At 43.5% G+C, this 22,450-nt stretch overlaps 1 long non-coding RNA gene across 1 annotated transcript in view; it reads left to right on the top strand.

Annotated features, from left to right (window-relative positions):
- LOC142073489 (uncharacterized) overlaps positions 1-15,866 on the top strand; it is a 35,673-nt gene extending 19,807 nt beyond the window's left edge. Inside the window, exon 3 of the long non-coding RNA XR_012670375.1 lies at positions 15,779-15,866. This is a non-coding gene — a long non-coding RNA (uncharacterized LOC142073489). The remainder of the gene's footprint in view (positions 1-15,778) is intronic.
- The last annotated feature ends 6,584 nt before the right edge of the window (positions 15,867-22,450 follow it).

The following is a 22,450-nucleotide window of genomic DNA, read 5'->3' as shown; positions in this document are numbered from 1 at the left end:
TGTAACTATCCACCATAGTCTGTCTCTGTTACTGCCCCTTGCCACAGACTAACACGGCTGTTCCTCTGAAACCAGTTTTAGAAGAGTACGCACCATAGATTTTTTTTTTTTTGGTAGCTTAGAAAAGAAGCCATTATGACTAACAATGTTGCTACAACTTTCATCATCTTCATTTTGTTTTCTTTGGATAATGTGTACATTGCAATGACTTACATCTATCTTATTTACAGACTTTCAAATCTGTATCTCATATCTTGATCATATATAGATAGATACCCATACTCCATCACATATCTTATTTTTCTTACTGATGTGCTTTGCTTATATGATGATGATGGGTGATCACTCGTTACTGAGTATGATCATCTTCCATGGGAGTTATGGGTCCTCAGGTGACTAATAAGGCCAATCCTTGAACCACAAGTTCTATTACAATGAGAGCAGATGTTTTCAGGCTCAGCAGGAGGCTATTGACCATGACTGGGAGCCAGTCTCTTCTTCGTCCTGTGCCTCTTGTCCTCCTTGGCTTGTCGACAAGCAAATTCAAAATGCCAGGGACCATCACGTAGGACTTCACTCCATTTTAAGCGATCCTGGGCAAGTGTGTCCCAAGTGTCAAAGTCAATATTACACTTTTTTAGGTTGTCCTTCAGCAAGTCCTTATAATGCTTCCATTGTCCACCCATGTTACGGTACCCTTCTTTCAGCTGAGATAACAGGACCTGTTTTGGGAAGCGATGGTCTGGCATCCGGACAATGTGACCAGTCCAGCGGAATTGCTGACGAATGACCATTACCTCGATACTGGTGATCTTTGCCTCTTCCAGAACACTTAGGGCATGGCTACACTGGAAACTTCAAAGCGCTGTTGCGGGAGCATTCCCACGGCAGCGCTTTGAACTGCAAGCGTGGTCGCGCTCTCCCAGCGCTCCTGGTAATCCACCTCCACGAGAGGATTAGCTCCGAGCGCTTGGAGCCTGTTTACACTAGCGCTTTAAACTAGTTCTGTCTTGCTGCGCTCAGGGGGGTGATTTTTCACACCCCTGAGCCAGCAAGTTAGAGCGCTATAAAATGTAAGTGTAGCCAAGCCCTAATATTGGTGCACCTGTCTTCCCATTTGATCTTCAGAATCTTACGGAGACAGTGTTGATGGTGCCTCTCAAGGACTTTCAAGTGGTGTCTACAGGTTGTCCAAGTTTTGGACTCATACAACAGTGTTGGGAGAATAATGGCTTGCTAAACAAGAAAAGTCCTTTAATTGTATATCCTGGAACTTCAGAGAGTTCTCACCATTATTGTGCCTTTACCCTTCCAACAGAAAAGCCTGGGAATTGCTACTTGAAATGCAGGTAAAATAGCTGTATTTTGAAAGTAATATTTAGCCATAGCAGGGGCAGGACCCCTCTTGTGAAGATTTCTTTGACTTGAGTTGTTTGGAGGAAATATTACCCGACTAGGAAAAAGAATACAACTTATTGACTGGATTTACCCTCTCTCAATGAATTGGTGTAATAAGCGCAATGACGACATGAACTTAGGCTAGACTTGTATTTAAACAGGTCTGATCGCAATGAATACATATATATCATGGTGAAGCAGCTTTATATACTCACATCCATGTAAAAACAGTCTGCTAATGTGGGACTATGCTAGCTTTCCTGGCATACAGGGATAGGCAAGACACTTAACCACCTCTTCTACTGCAAGCCATCCTTCCACCATGATAGTAATACTGCACTAATGCTATATGCTTCCTAGACAATGATGATATATACGATAAAACAGTACTAGACTTTTGAAACATTTATAATTTTCATTTTCAAACGATAGCTGGTTTCTAGTTTCACGGAACTCATAACACAACTTATGTTGAGAAATGGCTAGCTGATTCCTGTCCTTTCAGGGACAATCATGGTCTAAAGCCCAGGACTGAGATAGCATAAACTCTGTACGTTCCCTTCTGTGATCCCAAGATGATCTCAGGCTTCACCCTCCCAGAACTTATCATCTACACCAGACGTGACTTAAATAATTCCCCACTTCTGTAAGGAGAAATAGAGCTGCCGCCAAGACAATACTGGCAAGCCTCTGTCAGTGGTTTCACAACTGTCCTGTAGCTTTAAATGGTCCTCCACTTCCTGCATGAAAGATGAACTCCTTTCTGTTTCAACCTAATTTTACACTTCTGTAAGTTTCCAGCCCTTCATAATAACTATTGCTGTCTCTTTTGTCCTCTTCCATCCCTTATAACTACTTGTTTTCTCTCTTCTTAGATGTGGGTTGTAAGTGCTTTGGGGCATGGATTATCTTTTAGTTATATGTCTGTACAACGTCTAGCATAATAATAACAACAATTCTAACAGCAGCAGCAACGGAAGAGTGCTACATTACAAGTCACACACCCCAACACCAGAACAAACACATACCCACAACTGTATAATTATCCAGTGTATCTGATACAGAAAAAGGAATCAGTTACTAGTCATATCACAGCTCACAAATAAGCTTTGCAACACCAACAGCCCATCAAGGATTATAGATTTACAATACTGCTTGACGTTCATTGCTCCAGCACAAGGAAACGTGGATCAGTGGAAAGCTTCTTGGTAGGTAGGCGGCAGAGAGGCCCAGTCTCAGACAGCTCCACCTACTTATGGGGATTATATGGCAACCAGCCAGAAAAGGTACATTTTCATGGTCAATGGGGAGACGTGAATAGACTGCTTTTGAAAATTGTGAGTTAGCTTTCCATCAATCATCCCCTACCACCCACACCTAACACTAGTAATATTAGCCTGACCACATATCCTAGTGGGGAGTGCTGTAGACAAAGCAGTCTAACTGTTCTCACATTTTGAATTGCATATTTCAACAAGTAATGGATGAACTCAAATGTCCTAGTTTCAAACTTGCTCTAATATCATTGGTTGAAAATGTGAACTTAAACGTTACTGGGTATGTATTCTGTTTAAGGAGGGATATAAGGACAAAGGAGGCAGAGAAAAAAAAAGCAGCCTATAAAACTGGGGTGAAATGAAGCAGAAAGAAATAAACAAATATACAGAGAATTTTGTGGATGGGTAGAAATGGCATAGAATAGTCCTATGCTCCCATTCTGAGAAATAACCAGCAAAGGATAAAGGAAATTGAGTTGCAATATATGGTGTCTCCTGTATTTCTTCCATTAGGGTGAGGAGAGGAAAGGCAGCAGCTAGGGAATAGAAGAAGCTGGGGTTTCTGATCTCTTCATCAGAGTTCAATGGGAGGGCCAGGTCCTGTAAGTTCTGTATATAAATATTATGCACTTTTAAATATGCAACTACTGCCTTATCCAAAGCACACTGGCATCCACAAGAGTCTGCCCATTGACTTCAGTGCACTTGGATTAGGCCCATACATTAGCGATGGGCCAAAATGGAAGGCCAAACCCACACCCGCACAAACTCTGGGAGAGTTCAATCCTGGAACCAGATCCAGTCTGCGTAGGTCAAGGCCAGTAATAATGCACAGATGCATTTATCATGTGAGTGGAGATTTTGGCCCCTGTAGCTCTCCCCTCTTTTCCCTCATAAGTTTCCTTTTTTTAATATTTGTACATTTGACACATTCACAGATTTGTAGGTTATAAGGCCAGAGGGGACAATTCTGATCATCTGCCCTCCTGCATGAAACAGGCCATAGAACCTCACCTATAAGCCATCCCCAAGGTGCAAAGTTAGTTGGGGGGAGAGGGGGGAGAAGAGAGGGAGGAGGAAAACTCGTCCAGCCATCACACCTCCATCCATTTTGAATCATTACAGCCCTATTCAGCACAAAAAGCCCTGCCCAGACTCTGTTCTGTACAAACCTACTACACATGCTGTTTTATTTATTTACTTTGCTGAACTGGGACCCTGATGCTGTCTCCAAGATGCCCCTCTGCACAGCCTTTCAGTCTCTGAAGTCTTTCGGGAGAAGGAAACAGCAGTGTTAACACTCATAAAATGAACGAGTGAGTAAGCGAGTAGTCCTGAAAATTGCAAAACAACATAAAAATCACAGGATCTGGTAATTTATTGTTTGTCATTTTCCAGAGGCCCAGGTTTGTGATATAAATATAATTCATTTTGAAGTGAAAGCTTAGTAAAATTAAACTCCTGCTGTAGGCTATCCACTTTCAAGGGTGTTCTAAGGATAGGTGGATGGGTATAAGCCGTACATTCCAACCATAGTGCTAGAGGAACCACGAACTGTAGTCTAGCTAAATACTATAAATGTCATAATAAAAAGGAAGGTTGTCTAGTTAAATTCAGTTAAATGCATATATATTTCCCCCTACCCCTTGTAGTTTTATATCAAAGGCTTCTTTTTATTTTCATTCCTGCACTGTTCATGCCTGAAGTCTCAGGCTGGGATCAAAGTTTACTGGCAGTTTTAAAACATGATTTTCTATTTATAGAAATAAAAAGACATTTTACCAGTTTCAGTTTTGGTTTTTTGCACTTGTGAAACCCAAACTGCAGTGTTATAAATAGCTCTGATTAATCCAAACGTGGTCGATCTCTCTTGAGGTACAATTTTTTGTTTGGTTTGGTTTGTTTGGTGGAGGGAGTAACTCGGAGGTTTTAGCCTTTACTAAAACGCAGTTTTACAAAGGGTCCTGTCCAATCCTGCCCTTCTCAATGAGGCAAAACTTCCTTTTCATGTCAGCTAGATTTTAGCTTGTGTCAAGGATGGAAGACTAAGACCACAGGGAGCAACTATTTGCCACAAGGGCTGCCAGGAGTAATTTTTTGTATGAGTAATGCACAGACAATAGGAACACAGGAATTGCCAGACTGAATCAGATCCTTTGGTCCATTTTATCCAGTATCTTGTCTCTGACAGTGGCCAGTCCAGACACTTCAGAAGAAAGTGCAAGAAACCAGGCAACAGGCAGAAGTGGGAAAATCTGGCCCTGCCATGAAGGTCTCATCCTAACCCTTAATAGGCTGTCTACACGTGGAGCTAGGGGTGTGATTCCCAGCTCATGTCGATTTTACTCATGCTACCTTTCATCAGAGCTAGCACCCTAAAATAGTGTAACCATAGTAGGATGAGGAGCAGTGGCCACCCTGAGTACAAACTCACCAGAACCCCCAGATGCACTGCTATTTTTAATGTGCTACATCAGATAAGAGCTAGCAAACGTATGCCTATGCGAGCTGAAAATCACACCCCTAGCCCACAGTGTCAGTGTAGCCTTACTCAGACATTGATTTAAGTCCCGAAGCAGGGAGGAGATTTTTTGTTTGGTTGGTTTTACCATTAACAGTATATGCAGATTTATTCTAGTTAAAGTGCGTCAAGTTACATACAAGTATAAGTGTTCAGGTTCTATAGGCCCAAACCTGCAAACTCATACAAATGGGTAGAACCCCATGCCCAGGCAAAGCTGGCTGAAGTCAATGGGCTTCTGTGCAGGAACAGGGATCCTAAACTTGTACTTATTACAGAAAAGTATCTCACTAACAAGCCTTTTGAAAATCAATGTGGAAATTCACCCACAAGAGGAGAATGGCTCCACAAAAGCTATTACAGTCTGTCATATGGCACTACATGTTTAAAAAAAAAAAAACCTATGAACCCAAATTTACCCAAGTCATAAGATTAACCACCCTTGAAACATTTCCTGTCCTCATAAAATAATGCACATTTTACCCTCCTTCAGGAAAAAGGATTCTCTTTTTTTAAAAAAAGCCCATAAATTGTTTTTAAGTGAGCAAATCCCAGGACAATTCAATGGTAACGAGACTTCAGGCTCAACTTTAAGCCATTGTGCCTTTTCTTTTCACAAAGCCACGAGTTAAGGTATGGAAGAGCTGTCACCCTTTACATTACATTTCCTTTGGCTGGTTTCACAGTTAAAAAAACCATTTAAATTATATTTAAACTTAGTGATATAATTATTTCATCCTGGTCTGCACAGAGCAAAATGTATTAATAAACTTAACAGCAGTAACTGCCTGGAATTTTTTTTTAAATCCCCTTTAAAAATAACCAATTTTACTCTAAAAACTGTCAAGGATGTAAGAGGGAAACCAGACTATTAAAAATTCCCAGGCTATGGGTTTGTGTCCAGCTATAGCACATAGCAAAAAACATAATATATAAAGCTATACAAACCCACAAAGTGTAAGTTCTAAATTCCAAGAGCCGGCATTCAAAGGGTATTAGTGAGAAAAAAAGGACCCGAGTAGCACTGTTCTCCTAAAAGAAGTGGGGAAGTTAAGTCTGTTTTTCATGGTTAAAGAGAAAGAAGTTAGGTCTTTCCCCTGAGAGCAGCTGTGATCTGATCACCACCAACAGTTATAATACCAACATCCACAGAATCCCCGTTAACAAGCCAATGCATCAGTGCTTCCCACATCTTGTCTGTTAGCTTACTGAGACAGGGGATGCACACTAAGTGCGTGAGTGCCACAAATCACAAGCTAAAATAGTCTTGCCTCTTCAAAGGGGAAGGAAGAAGATGATGGGGGTGGAGGGGGTAAGAAGGAGGAGAGATGCTTAAAGTGATTTACGACCCCCCTTTGAGAACAAGCCAGACATGGGCAAAGCTTTTTGCACCTGGGCCATTATGAGGCAACAAGGATGATCTCTCAAGGAGCAAAAGACATTCAAATGTACAAGTGGTAGATGGAATCATCCTAATCTTCCCTGGGATCAGTCAAGTTTTAATCAGAGAGAGAGAGAGAAAAAAATTATATTATATATATGTGTGTGTGTGTGTATATATATGAGATCTCTATTTCAAAAGAGCGAAAGGGAATGAAGATTAGAAAAAAGGTCTTGTGTATTCAAAGTGCTAATTCAGAACTTCTCTCTCTAATACACACATGAAACATTTTAATTGTCTGACTTGCATTCAAAAGCTTTATTTGCAACTCTTAATTGCAGGCAGCTTTGAACAAATAATTGAAATGCATGACTTGTGGGGCCTGCTTAAACAATTATAATGTGCTTTGCCAATAGATGCTGGGTCCCACTACCCTACCCCCATCTTTTTCATAATGAAAAGGAGCTAGCATGTTATTTGGAGCCAAGTTAAAACCTTGCTAATTTGCAGAGCTGAGATCTGGGACTGTGACAGTGGCCATACCTATATTACTGCTTGCATCAGCAAAATATGGCTCCAATAGTTCAACTGAATGTTAAGAAGACCTTTTCATTTTCTGCTGAGCGCATCCCTCTGGGAGGTTCTTTTCTAAATACAAATCCTTCATATGTCTGTTAGTTTTGCATCTGCATAAGATTTATGGAGCTGTTTTCCTGTAAATTCTCTTTGTATGATTTTAGCAGAGTCTCCCATTAATATATACACTCTTCCCCAGCACACTTAGAATAAGAATTTCAATGAAACCACATAATTTTCAAACACACTAAAGTAATCTGTGTCTGTGTTGACATAAAACTCTAGTGAGCAACGTACTCTATTTTTCAATTGGTAGTAATCTGCAAAGATGTGAGGTCTTTTGTAAGGAGGGACTGGGGGAGGGACAAGGACCAAATCGGCAAACTCACTTAAGCGTGCACATGCATATGCCTAATGTTCACAGTATACCAGTAAGAAAAGCAGACTTAATTCAGGTTCCCTTTCTGAAGCACAACTAGAATAATTGCTATATTTCGCACGGCTATGTTTGACAGTATCTTTTCCATTTATTGCTGGATGTGAGATAGGAGTTACATTTTGACCCTGACTACACTAAGCCCTAAAGTTTAAACCATGTTTAAGAACACAGGCTAAACTCATTTTAAATATTGGCCTACATAAACTGCTTTTTGATGATCAGTGTAGACTGGACCAAATCATTTACAAAAAAGTGTGTGCTTAGATTCCTACTTCTGCTGCAACACTAGGCAATATCAGAGTTAGCAGTACAGGCCACTTCATTCACGTTAGCAAAAAGACCTGGAAACCTTTAATTTGGGGAAAATAGTAATCTTTAAGAGCATCAAATCGAATGTTATATAGGTTAGAACTGGCCTTTCTATCTGAAAGCCTGCAACAGTGAAAGTTGTAATAAATGCCAGAGTTTTAAAAGCTATGCAGATATGTAGAATCCAGCCCTCTGCCATTCCCAAGCTACTGACTGCAAGGTAAAGACAAAACTTCTAGGCCATCCTACTAAGATCTTTCGCAAGATGTTCCTTATGAGCCCAATTCTGAATTCCTTTCTCTAGGTTTGATTCTGCAAGATGGAGACTGTCCTCATTTCCCATAGGCATTGACAGGGATCCACCACCTTGCAGGAATGAACCCTTAAACTATTTACACATTCAAATCTCACTGACTTCAATAGAATTTTTCCTTGGTAAGGGCATTAATACTGGGATCACTGTATGGCCAATGTGAGATGCTGAGAATGTTTACACCTCTAGCTTAGTTTATTTTCATGCCAAACTCACATGGTTGAGCTAGCCAGGAACTTATCTCTAGTAAGATCACCCAGAAGTTCTGTATTTAGACTGGAACATCTTGGTGTAGGGAACTTGTACTATCTATGGAAAACACATGTGTAACTTTACTCACACGAATAGTCTCCTAGACTGCAATGGGACTACCCACCCGAGGACAGTTAGGCACAAGTATTTCAGGATTGGGGCCTAAGTTTGTAACTCATCATGTACATTTATGAAGCTGCATAAAGATTTTATAATAAATGCAATCACGCTCAGGAGTTTAATAACTCATGCTGAAAATATTGCCCATATTCACTATACGTTTCAGTGACTACTCCCATCAGTGACCCGTTATCTAAGGACAAGGGCAGCCAAGCAACCAAGATACTTGAAAGACTGTCGAGATGATCAAACTATTAAAGCAGATTGGTGTCTGATAATGAAAACAGAAAATTACACACCTGTAACCCTTTCTCATAACATAGAGGGTAACAGAACAAAACTACACCACAGTTACTCACTTCTGAGGTTCTTTCAATGTGTCATGCAGTATGTGCCTGTCAGGGTTGCATTTCATTTGTGGCTTAATCAGCTAACATGGAGCACTCTCAGAACAAAGTGGCTATCATCTCCCTCCCCAATAAGCATTGTAATTGCATCATTTCCATAACAAACTCATCCTTCACCAGCAGGGGACCTGGAAACTTGAGTTCACTCTCAGATTCAGAGCCTGGTCTTTGAGCCAGCTATGTTTAATGCAAAACTTTGTAGCGGGCTAGAAAAGGGCACTTTCATGAGATTTTGGGATTATCCACTGGACAAAGGACTATAAATATTAATTTGAGAATTTTTACAATATAACTCACATTAGTCAGTGAAATTTAACATTCAGAACTGAAAACTCTAAACTTAATAAATAAGATGTAACACATTCTTTAGCACAGAAAATGTGGGTCAAATTCTCTGCTGGCATAACTAATGAGGTAAACTGATTTAATGCCAGAAGACATCTTATCTGTCTCTGGTTACAAACAGATCACTTTCTTTCTATACCATCTATATTTTAATACATCACGCTAGGGTTATCCTTATGGGCAAAATAAGTGGAATGTTCTGGCATCTAAACCACATGACACTAACACATGAGGATATCTGTGTTACAAAAATGTAGCAGTGAACAGGAGAACTAGATTATATCATATAGGTATGAAGGAGAACTACTGTGTTGGAATATTCTATACTGATGCAAGCAATAACCTCATAGTCAATATTCTCACATTGCTTTCAGAGTTCAGTTCATGGCCCTCTTGGTGGCTTCCTTCACCCTAATACATACATCTGCTCTAGCTGTAGGTTCAGAAAGGCTAGAATTACACAACAGCACAAGCAGTTGCGCGTTTTCACTTAAAAACATTTTTTTTTAATTTTAGGCTGGCTAAATATATTAAGCTGAAAGCATTAAAGGATTACCATATGAATTGGTATATACCTAAATTTTCAGAATTGTTTGCACCCAATTTCATGTGAAATTACATGACTGCACACAGTTAAGTCCGTGCATTCAATTCTAAACATTTAGGCCTCCCATTCCATCTTCACCTCCCCTAGCAGGAACTGCATCAAGCCAGTAATAAGTTTCAAGATTCTAAAATGCATGCGCAAGAGAGAGAAAGAGATCAAGATACAGACTTTGGGTACTTTGGAGAAACAGAAAGAGTAGAACACAAATGGACAGAATCACATGATTGTCCACTACTCAGCTATCAGGCTTCTTGCAAAGAACGTGACAGTTCAGATGTTAGGAGAGCAGCATGAATGAGTTTAAAAAGAGAGATAGGGAGGTGCAAAATGAAGTGGTTTGAGTGAGCATGCAGCCACCAATATACATTCTATAATAGAGATTTATTGCAATTCAGTATTAGAAACATTAGTACATCTAACATGGTCTACATTTATTCCAAGGTGTACCTCGGACACATGCAGCTGACAAAAATTACATTGTTCTACATACAAAGATATTTATTAACAGAGGAGGACAGAAATGCAGGTAGGCAAAATTCTTCCAGTGTAACCAACTGCAACACAGAGATGGCAGAAAACAAGTGACAGTGAGTTGACTGGTCTAATTGCCAACTTTTCATTCCATATCCTTGCTACAGCAACTTTAGCTTCATGTCAATTAAAGTGACTGTTTTAAACACCACAAAAATTAGGTTTAAAATTGAAATGCCAACATATACATAACTACTCAGGTGCCTACAGCAACAGAGTTATTGCTGAGGTGTTTGAATGGCTTGAGATTTTCTGTTTGATTTTCACATAGGAGCATGATTTTGGAAGTAACTGGTGCAATCAATGTGCAAATTTGGACACATTTTGTGTGACAAGCATTATATCTGCAGATCAGCAATAGCACATCTCAGCCACTTTATCAGGGTGTGGAGGAGGAGTAGGGAGAAGGCTTGAGATCATGCTCAAAAACAAAGTGATTCTCAGATGCTTTTGTTCCCTGCTTTGTCAAACTCCTGCATTATTTTTAAGTAACAAACTCAGTAGCAATTCCCTGGTGTGAAAGGTTTGGATGTATAAAGCAGGAGTCAGAATACAAAAAGTGGATTATCTAGTGGCTTCCATACTCCAGTGAAAAGTACATTTCTAACTATCCGACATGATGCCTTATTGTGTGCTTAGGTCTGATTTTCAAGGATCCTGAACAATTCCAGTTCACCCAAAAGTTATTGGGAGAGGCAGGATCTCGACATCTTTGAAAATCAGATCATTCATGAACAGGAAACTGAAATATGGAATACTAAATGCTCTAAACCAGTGGTTTTCAAACTGTGGGTCACAATCCAATACTGGGCTGCGGAATGCAGGGCACTGAGTCACAGCGGCTCTGGTCAGCACCGCCAACCAGGCTGTTAAAAGTCCCATTGGTGGTGCTGCCCGGCTAAGGCAGGCAGATCCCTTACCTGTTCTGAAACCCTGCTGCATCCTGGAAGCAGGCAGCAGCAGATCCAGCTCCTAGGCTGGAGGGCCACGGGGCTCCGCCCGCTGCCCCTACCCCAAGCACCGGCTCCGCACTCCCATTGGCCAGGAGCTTGGGGGGGAGGTGGTGCCTGCAGGCGAGAGCCGTGAGTCAAGTGGAGCCACTTGCCCATCTCCGCCTAGGAGTCGGATCTGCTGCTGGCCGCTTCCAGGGCACAGCGTGGCCCATGGTGCCCGGACACGCAGGAAGCCTGCCTTAGCACCCCTGCTGCACCGCTGACCAGGAGCCGCTGTACCCCAACCCCCACCCCAATCCCCTGCCACAGCCCTGAGCTCCCCCCAAACCTGGAGCCCACTTCTGCACCCCAAACCCCTCATCCCCAGCCCCGCTCCTGCCCCCCAGGCCAGAGCTCTGGCCCCCTCCCACGCCCCAACCCCCTGCCCCAGCCCTGAGCCCCCCCCCCCAACCCGAAGCCCACTCCTGCATCCCAAACTGCTCATCCCGGGCCCCACCCCAGAGCCTGCACCCCAACTCTTCCCCAGCCCTGAGCCCCTCCCACACCCCAAAATCCTCATCCCCAGCTCCACTGGGTTGCAGGCATCAACAATTTTCTTCAACTGGGTCACCAGAAAAAAAGTTTGAAAACCACTGCTCTAAACCCTCTAGAATCTGAATCATTTTGGAACGGAGTAAACAAAGCACTGAAAAGTATACCAAGACAGACCAAATAGGTCCTTCCCACGTGCAATGTGTATAGGCCAGATTGCTTATACTCCAATGGATTTCTGTGGATAGGAACAGTCTAGGAAATTCTGCAGGTTTGGTCTTGTGGAGTTTCCACTCTTCTCCTTGTGGGACTCTTCTCCCTTAGAGGACAGAGTGAAGGCAGAGAATGAGGTTTCCCCAAAAACTCCTGGGATTTTGTGCACCTCCCAAGAGTACATGCTTTAAAAAAAAAAAAGTGACCAGAGCAGAGTGGAGGATCTCACCCAAAGACTCTATAATAGCAAGGACAGCTAGAGATAAAGGATTGTCCAATGGTTACAGCACTAGCCTAGGAGTTGGAAGACTCCAGTTTAATTCCCTGCTCCACACCAGACTTCCTGGAAGACCCTGGATAAGTCACTCAGCTTCTCTGTGCCTCTTACTTAGAACGGGGATAACAGCACTTCCCTACTGGCTTGAGAGGATACACGCATTAAAATATTGAGAGTCACCCAGATACAGTAATGATGGGGGCCATATATTTACCTAAAAGAGGCAGACAAATTTAGCATCCAAAACATTAAAAAGCTGTGGAAGAATGCAAGTTTAATCAATGGCCTCTTGGTGTAGCAATGCTTCCATTCCTCTCCCTTCCCACCCTTCTCCAGTCTGCTTCTTTTCAGAAGCACTAACATTATGGCTGTTTGTCTCTGGTAGGGTAGTGAATCTAAGTAGACCCTCTGAACTTCCTTTATTAGTTGTTTTTCCTGCCCCCGCTCCTTGTTCAAATTTAACAACAAATGCACTGCTCAAATTGTGGCATGCAGCTGATTTGAACAGTGTGAATCAGATCTATATTAAGGATAGAGACAATTGAAATTTTTTTCACAAAAAAAAGAGTTTTCTGTCACAAAATGCAGTTTCATTGAAATTGATGCGTTTCACAGGAGCCTGTCAATTTTTTCAACATTTTCAACAGAAGAAAGGTGGAGTGAGTTTAGTCTCATTTCCTTTTGATGTTGAAACATTTCATTTCAATAAATTAAGAGTATTTAATTTTGACTATCATTTTGTTTAGATATTATTATATTAATTTTAAAATATTTAACATTGTATGCAATAATATAATGTTGCAACATTATCAAAATAAAACATTTTGATGGTTCAGAATCGAAAGCTTTCGGACTTTCCATTCTATGGGAAATTTTGGCTTTTTGCTCCAATTTGGACCAAAACAAATTTGGAAATGTCTAAGTTTTCCATGGAAATGGAAAATCAGTTTCTGAACAGCTCTAATTAAAGACTCAGCTTATATACATTCAACTCTGTAGTTATATGAACAAAAATATTTTTTCCTTGCAAAATCAGGACCTACAATTCTGCTTCACTTGTTTTTAATTTTACCTAAAATGCCTCAAGTATAGCTAAAAATCACTACTTGAATGGACTATTAATTGTAACTAGCAAAGAATTTGCTCAGCATACCACACTTGCACAGTTATTTAGCTAGACAGAACTGGTTGTGAGTCTGAGACACAGGCTCAGAGATTTCCAATCTAAGTGCCATAGAGTATTAACAGTCATTGTCAAAGCAAATAACCTGCAAGGCTGAACTATATTTGCATAAAAACAACCAAATAAATGTAAAGAAACAAATTAATAAAAAGAGTCAAAGTCCTGGATAGTTCAGAAACAGATATAAGGTCACCTGGTTCCAGTCCTGCTTAAAATCATCAAAAGAATCCAGAGCACATATTTTATTTTGTTTGGCAGAAAACAGATTCTTTAGGGGGAGATTTTCACAGGCACAAATGGCGTTTGACTACCATTTGTGCATTTAAAAATCACCTAAATAATTTTGCAATCACAAAAGTTTCTATTTCATCCATATGTGTCCCCAAGTTTATGAGAGGAAGGGTTGCCTAGTTGTTAGGGTGCAGGTGTGGGGACCAAGGTTCAATTCCCTGCATTGCCAGACATCCTGTGGGACCTGAGGCAAGTTACCAATCTCTCTCTGCCTCAATTCTCCATTTGTATCTCACAGAGGTGCTGTCAGGATAAATACTTCAAAAATTGTAAGGCGCTCAGATACTATGCTAGCAGGAGTCCTGTGAGTACCTTAAATAGATAAATACCAAGGCAAGCGGCCATCTAACAAGGAGCAGCAGCAGAGAGATAAAGGAGAATGAGTTCTTTAATTTTTAACTAGGCAAAGGCTAATAGTGGTTTCAGTGGTGAGAAGAGGACATAAATCTGAGTGGAGTGAATCGGTGAGGGAGTTTGAGGAGAGGAAATAATGGAACCAAAAGTAAATGGCACAATTCAAGGAATTTGGAGGCAAAGGGGAAGAGACATTGACCAACAGCTCAGGAAGGAGCTGGGGTCACAGAAGAGCTTTCTTTGGACAGGAACTAAATGAATGCTTAAAGAAAGAGGGAAAAAAGCCAGTGGACAGAGAAGTGAATGAGGGAGGGTGCAACAAAACAAGAGGGCATCAAGAAGATCAAGATGGAAGGTCCCAGGGTATGAAAAGCAAGGAGATCTCCAAGTCTGGACTAAACATGGACAGCAGGAAGAGGGGTGTGGAGAGAAGAGAAAGGGGTGGACAGCTCTTGCCAGTAAACTCAGTGTAAAAAGCTGGGGTAAGAAGAGGACGTAGTGGTAGCTAGGGAGGAAGGTTTGAACAGTCAAGAAGAAAAGATTTGCTGGAGATTGGAGATGTGAGTGGACAAAGGAGGAGAGGAAGAATTGCTTTGACAGGGACATAACTGAAGGAAGATAGCATGAGCTTCCAGACCCTAATAAGAGGTTTGTGATATCTCACAGAGACATGATATAGTCTATGTTAGAATCCCCTTTATGAAGTGCTTTGTAGCAGGTTTTTACAACTTCATCACCTACTTAAGTTCATATTATTTGCTGATACTGCTCCAGGATCCTAACCCACAACAATTTGTTAGGAAAGAAGCAATGTATGTTATTACTATTAATAATTATTTAGATACCATTGGAAATATGCACAAAGATTTACAAAACAAATAAGGCAAGTTCCTGCCCCAAATAGCTTTATTAAAGTATTTATACTTATTACTCACATTAAAATAAATTAAGGGTTTTTTTAAAAGAACAATAAGATCAAAGCAGAACACACACAAAAAAATGACTGAGAAACACCTGCGAAAAATATCCCAAGTGTAATCAGAGAGTGGATTGTTCTGATATAGCAGTCTCCAATAGTATTTTTTTTGTGAAAATACATACACATTTTGAGGTCAAAGTTCAGAACACCCAGACAAGATCTAGAGTGCATTTCACTGTGCTTGTATGTTCTACTCCTTTCCCTCACTCCACGTCTGTCTTGTCTATTTAGATTGTAAGCTCTTTCGGACAGGGAGTGTCTGCAACTGTTTTTATATAGTGACTAGCACAATGGAGCACCCTTCTTGGTTGATCCTTGGGCACTACCATAATAAACATGGTTAATAACAAAACAGATGAAATGATAGCCTTGTATGTGGTCATGTAATTAAAGACTATCATAATGCAGACACACAAAGTGATGCAATAAGGTTGCATGGGCAACCTTAATTTTAGCATTTCCTAACTTCTGAGCTTGACTTTGCAATCTTAATAATGTTGTTTTACATGCATGACCATCAGGAATACTGAATTATGAGACAAAAAGGCCCTGCACAAACAACGGAAACAAGAACTGAGTCTCTGTATAGAATCTGACCATGGGGGATAAAGATGAAGGTAAAACTCTCGTGTGCAATTAAATACAAACTGGTTCAAAAACCTATGTCTTGCTAATCACACTCCTTTTCACTCATATAACACCCTCCCTCCTTCTAGGTAAGAACATTAAAAGACTTGATAAGAACCTGTAGGATAGGAAAAGATCATCTGGCCTCAACAACCTTTCCCTGCCTTGTCACTGTTCTTTACACCTTCTCTTGTACATCTTTTTCCGCCATAAAATAGTGAGCTGTGTCAATCTCATTTAAACTAATTGTGTCTCTGGCTTTACGGGGCACCTTATTTCCAATGTTTATTACTCGTTGCATTAAATAGTTCTGCCTGAATCCCCGGTATACTCTTGACGTAGTCTTCTCCCCCTTTATTTTTAATGGCAACCCAAATTTTGATCTCCCGGACAACATGAACACTCTCTCATCTCCCTTCATCGAGCTCCCAAGTCTACAGTCCTGTCATTCAGAGACAAAAGAGATGGACCCCTATTATTCAGCAATCTTCTATTAAAAATAAAAATAAAGAAAAAAAACCCTAAACAAGGAAAGTGGCAGAAGGCATGTTAAGTGTTGTGAGGTACCCAAAACAAGGCACAAAGCGGGTTTTGTTTGTTTCTCATTTTTAGTCAGAAATACCTTAAATGAATCAAAGAAATACAGCATGCTAATTATCTAGGGCAGCATCAAGCCAATGATAGAAATAACGTTTGAGAACAAATCCTTCTTTCCTCTTTTCTAGCTTGTGGCTGCCAAATCAAACAGTGTATCATCTTGCATGGAACTTGGAATGAGGAGCACAGGTTGCAGGAGGGAAGAGTTTGGAAGAAGTAGCAGGAAGTCAGTCTGTATGTACATGGCTTGGATGCTAGCTGCAGTTGAAGCACCTTTGTAAATAGTTCTCTTAATAAAGATCCAGTTGAGTTTTAAAGGCAGAGACTTTCAGTAAAAGTCATGGGTTTACTGACTGTTCCATAAATTAAAAATACCCTGACAAAATAAGGGGCACCAACCACGCACAGCAGCATCCAGTGCCCTGGCACCACAACCCTAATCCTGGCTTGGATGGAGATGGTGGGTGGGAGGACACTGGCCTCACTCACCCTGGTCAGTGGCAGATCATATGCCCCAGGGATTGGGCGCCATAGTAGAGAGTAAACCTGCCCCACACTCACTTCAGGCAGCAGTGGCTCCTGTGTTCCCCAGGGTAGAGACCCTGCTCTGCCCTCACCTTGGGCAGCAGCAGCTCCTGTGTCCCATGGGGCTGGGCCCAGCTCCCTGCTCTGGGTGTTGCAACATTGGCTTGCCAGATTGCTGTGCTGATCAGGTCTGGTGCCCCCCATCTGCCCATCACGACGAAGGGGCAGCTGGGCCAAATCTGAGTGGCATTATGACCTAGGGTTGCCAACTTTCTATTCGCACAAAACTGAACACCCTCATCCTGTCCCTTCCCTGAGGCCCATCCCCTGCTCACTATCATCCCCCATCCCCTGCTCACTACCTTCCCCCTTCCTCGGTAGCTCGCTCTCCCCAACCCTCTCACTTTCACTGGGCTGGGTCAGGGGGTTAGGGTGTGGGAGAGGGTGAGGGCTCTGGGCTGGGTCCAGGAATGAGAGGTTTGGGGTGCAGGAGGGGGCTCCAGGCTTGGGGTGGGGCCAAGGGATTCAGAGTGCGGGAGTAGGTGGTGGGTTGAAGCAGGGGGTTGGAGTGTGGGAGGGGGTGAGGGCTCTGGGCTGGGGGTCCTGGGTTTGGGGAGGGGGTCAGGGCTGGGGCAGGGGCACGGGCTTACCTCAGGCAGCTCCAGGTCAGCGGGGGAGCTAAGGCAGGCTGCCACATTGCGTGTGCCCCAGAAGTGGCCAGCAGATCCGGGTTCTAGGTGGGCCAGGAGGCTCCACGTGCCACTCTCGCCCGCAGGCACTGGCCTTCCCAGCTCCCATTGACCAGTTCCTGCAGAGGCCCGTGCAGAGCCCTGTGGCCCCCTCACCTAGGAGCTGGACCTGCTGGCTGCTTCCGGGGAGCAGCGCAGCACCAACCAGGACAGGTAGGGACTGGCCTGCCTTAGTGCCTCAGCACTGCCGACCAGACTTTTAACGGCCTGGTTGGTGATGCTGACCGGAGCCGCCAGGGTCCCTTTTCGACCAGGTGTTCCAGTCGAAAACCAGACACATGGTCATCCTATTAGGACCCCACACACCACATCGCAATGCCCAGAGCAGGGAGCTGGGTTCAGCCCTGTGGGATAGGAGCTACAGGGTGAGTTAGGGGGACACAGAAAAGTCACCAACAAAACAAAAATCACACCAGCCATGACTTTTTCCTCCCACCATGACAAACCTGCAGCACCAACAACGACCTGGTCATCTTAGGTACTTACATGGCCCCAAAAGCATAGTATCTGTGGCTTCCCCATCTTTATGTATTTATCTTCACATATTCCTGTGAAGTAGGGCAGAGCTACTGTTCCATTTGTCAAATGGAGGCATGGAGACTGAGCATCTTGCCCAAACTTACACAGGAAGGCAGAGCAGGCGATTAAATCTTGGTCTCTCAAGTCCCATGCAAGCACCCTAACCACGGGACCATTCATCCTCTCCAGTGGGATGCCCAACATCAAGGAGGCAGCAGCTCCCCGTGACGGCAGCACTCACCAAGTGAGCATGCAGTGTGGGGAGGGAGGAAGACGCAGGGCGGCTGGCTGTGGGCTGAGCTCCCTTCCCCTTGCTCCCACTATATGGGGCTGCTTTTCCTCCCCTGCTGCTGTAGTCCCAGTGCTTCCCACTGCCTACTTTGCAGCTCCCCTGCTTAGGTGAGTTGGGCAGAGTGCATCTTCGCGATCAGGAAGAGGAACTGTGATATGGTGCTCAGCGCCAGGCAGCTCAGGTAGAGCCCCATCTAGCCTGAGAGTCCCAGGGTGAGAGAGAGAAGCAGGCTGGGGGGCGGGAGGGAGGAAGGAAGAGTGGAAAAGGGTGTGGGAGCAGACCCTGCTGCTTCAAAGCATCCCCAGCAGCAGCCTCCAATGTGCCTTCTCAAGGAGAAGGCAATTTGGGGGTGTCATGTTCCCCTCGCCCAACAAAAAGTGACTGATAATTTTCCAACTTGTTAACAGAGACAATGCAATCCCAAGCACCATCCCATCCTGGTGCCACCCATTCTGGGGGCGCATGGGGGACTTTGCATCCCACCTATGTTGTCTCTTCTGTTGGTTTTGTTTTGAACACTTGCTAAATTGATTGAGGATAGTTCAGGCAGGGAGGGATGCCTGCAAACTCTGCAAGAGGCTGGACAGCCACAGGACAGAGTGCAGCAGGAGGAGGAGGTAGTTGCTAGCGTATGTTGTCTACATAATATCAAGTTTCAGAGGGTGGAGCCAGAGGGTTGGTCACATGCCCTCAGAGAACCTTTCAATTTTGCCCCCTTCCCACTCTCCACAGTTAAATGTCACCTCTGCTCAAGTCATTCAACTGCACTTGCACACAGTGCTTCAACAATGTAGCCACTAGCAGCAACAATGGGACATGCCGTGGTGAATACGAGGAAGAGAGACATGACCAGATGGAGGAAGGAGATTGAGGAAGCATGCTACCTCTTTTCAGCCTCTTGGCAATCAAGCGTAAGCAATGCAAGTTACTGATGCTGGCTGAGCATAAGTGCACCAGAAGAACCCTTTAGAGTAGGTGAAGACTGAACCATCAAGGACAAGAGCAGCAACAGTGTCAGTGGTGTTGGGAAGGCCATGTTAACTCTGCAGTCACAAGTCCCATCTCTCAGGGCATATCTACACAACAAAATTATGTCCACCTAAATTTACATCAGCAAACAGCCACTGCAGTAATTAAATCACTTTTACATGTCCACACTACATGCCTTGTGTCAGCGGCGTGTCTCCTCACAAGGAGCACTTGTACCAATTGTCCTGTCAGCATGGAGCATTGTGGGATGGCTTCTGAAACCCAGTAACAGTCAACGTAAGCTGCACAGTTGACACTCCATCGACATTGACTCTACACCTCCAGTGGAGGAGGAGTTATAAAGTCAGCATAGCAGGGCAGTTATGGTCGGTAGGAGCGAAATTTTAGTATAGACACTTACACAGATAGGTCAACATAAGCTGCCATGCATTGATCGGACTCTGTAGTGTAGACCCAGCCTTAGAGGGGAGCAGTGTGGCACAACTAAAGATCTATTGAAGCCAGATATCCTTTCAGGGTAAACCTCCCCATTTGGACCATTTTATGCAGGAAGAATAAGATATGTCCAGTGATAGCTCATGGAATTCAGCGATGTCCGTAGTTAGATCACCTCGATATCAGGAGAAGATAATAAAAGCTATTGATTAATCTGGATATAAGCACCATAAATGTATGCCATCCTTAACAGAACATAGAATAAAACACATTCGCTACCCCCAGGGGCTTATAGTCCAAGGGCCTGATTCAAAGCACATGGGAGTCTTTCCATTGCCGTAATGGGCTTCAGATCAGGTCCTAATACAAACATAAAAGTTGTCCATAAAGGAATATATCAGCAGCAAGTTATAACAGCTACAGCCAATACTATATAAGCTGGTTGTAGAGATACCAGAACACATTTTGTATTAAAAATTTATCATGAAACTAAGTGCAGACAAAAGTAACTTTCATATCAGAAGACAAATACCACTGGTATAATAATAATAAAATAAAATAATAATAATCATGTAATATTAAAATATTAGAATCAGCTAAACTTAGAAGATAGTTAGATGGCAAAATGAATAATATATGCAAGTACAATCTAGAGTTCTGTTTTACGCATACAAGGGGAATAATTAACTGACCTGGAAACATGTAAATGAGAGCTTAAAAGCATTTCAAAAACAGCACATTCCGTTTCAGTTACACACACAGAAGTTGCTACATTGTAATAATTAGATTTTTTTAAACAAAAATTTATTTATTTTGAATAGGAGTATTAAATATTATACTAATTACTGATTATTTTACTTTGTACCCAGGGAGAAGGAATGAATATTCATTAATTCCTAAAGCTACCAAACCTCAACAGACCAGTCAGATTCCAGTATAGCTACTGAGAAGTATGGTTTCAGAGGAACAGCCGTGTTAGTCTGTATTCGCAAAAAGAAAAGGAGTACTTGTGGCACCTTAGAGACTAACCAATTTATTTGAGCATGAGCTTTCGTGAGTGAGCTGTAGCTCACGAAAGCTCATGCTCAAATAAATTGGTTAGTCTCTAAGGTGCCACAAGTACTCCTTTTCTTTTTGAGATAAGTATGGAAAACATTTGCTATGAAACCAGACTCACTCCACAAATCACAGCTTTGACTGTTTCACGTGATTAAATGAACTACAAGATACAGACAACAAATTGACCGTAACAGTTTTTAAATGTGAATTCTTTTTACGTAATCCCTTCAGGAAGCACTTTCTATTAGTGTTATTTTGGGGAATACAGCAACTATCTAAGGGCTTGTCTACACTGGCAAGTTTCTGCGCAGTAAAGCAGCTTTTTGAGCTGAAACTGCAGACGTGTACACACTGCCAAACCACTTTGTGCAGAGAAACTCCTCAGTTGCAGTGCTGCAAAAAACCCACCTCTGCTCATTGTTTTGAACTTGGCTGTTCTGGAGGCAGGTACCCCGCCCCTTTCAAAGCACCGTTTCTGACAGCCATTGCGTGCTGTGCTGATCTGCTTGGGGACAAAAAGCAAACCATTAAGGTGGAATGCTCGTGCTGTTGAACACAGAGGCAGGTAGGGAGGGGTGTGTGCGCGCGCACACGTGCTGTGCAGAGAGCCCAGGGAGGGAGGCGGGGCCTGACGTCAGGGTTTCCCCCTCCCCCAGGACTGGTTGCTTCTTGCTGCTGTCTGAACTTACAAGACAGCATGCCGAGACACTCTCTGTCTCGCAAAACACACTGTCTCTCCCCCCCCACCCCACCCCCCACACACACTCTCCCTACTTCCAGGGCCGGATTAAGGCAGGGGCTTTAGGGGCTGTAGCCCAGGGCCCCAGCTCAGGGGGGTGCCCACAAAAATTAATCACAGGCAGTGATCTCCAACTCCGGGCTGCTAAAAGTCCCGTGGCGCAGCAGGGGATGCCATGGCCCAAGGCCGCTCCCGTAAGCAGCCAGCCGCTAGCACTTCTCTGCAGCCGCTGGTTGTGGGGGGAGGCGGCTCCGCGCGCTGCCCCTGCCCCCAGCACCGTCCCCACAGCTCCCATTGGCTGGGAACTGGGCAATGGGAGCTACGGAGGTGGTGCTTGCAGGCGCGGGCAGCACACAGAGGCACGCTGTCCCACCCCTCCCAGGGGCCGCAGAGACATTCTAGCAGCCAGCCACTTCCGGGAGCGGCATGGGGCCACGGCGTGCAGGCAGCCTGTCCGAGCCCTGCTGCGCTGCCAGTCAGGAGTCCCCTGTGTAAGCGCCTCCCAGGCGGAGCCTGCACCTCGCACCCCCTGCTCCACCCCAGCCCTCTGCCCCAGATCAGAATCCCCCTCTTGCACCCAAACTCTCTCACAGACCCCGCAACCCCCCCTGCACCACAATCCCCTGCCCTAGCCCCCTCCTGCACCAGTCTCCCTTCCAGG

This window comes from Caretta caretta, chromosome 10, assembly GCF_965140235.1.
Source record: "Caretta caretta isolate rCarCar2 chromosome 10, rCarCar1.hap1, whole genome shotgun sequence".
NCBI lineage: Eukaryota > Metazoa > Chordata > Testudines > Cheloniidae > Caretta > Caretta caretta.
Note: the sequence above shows the minus strand (reverse complement) of the source record. Positions and strands in the feature narration are given on the sequence as shown.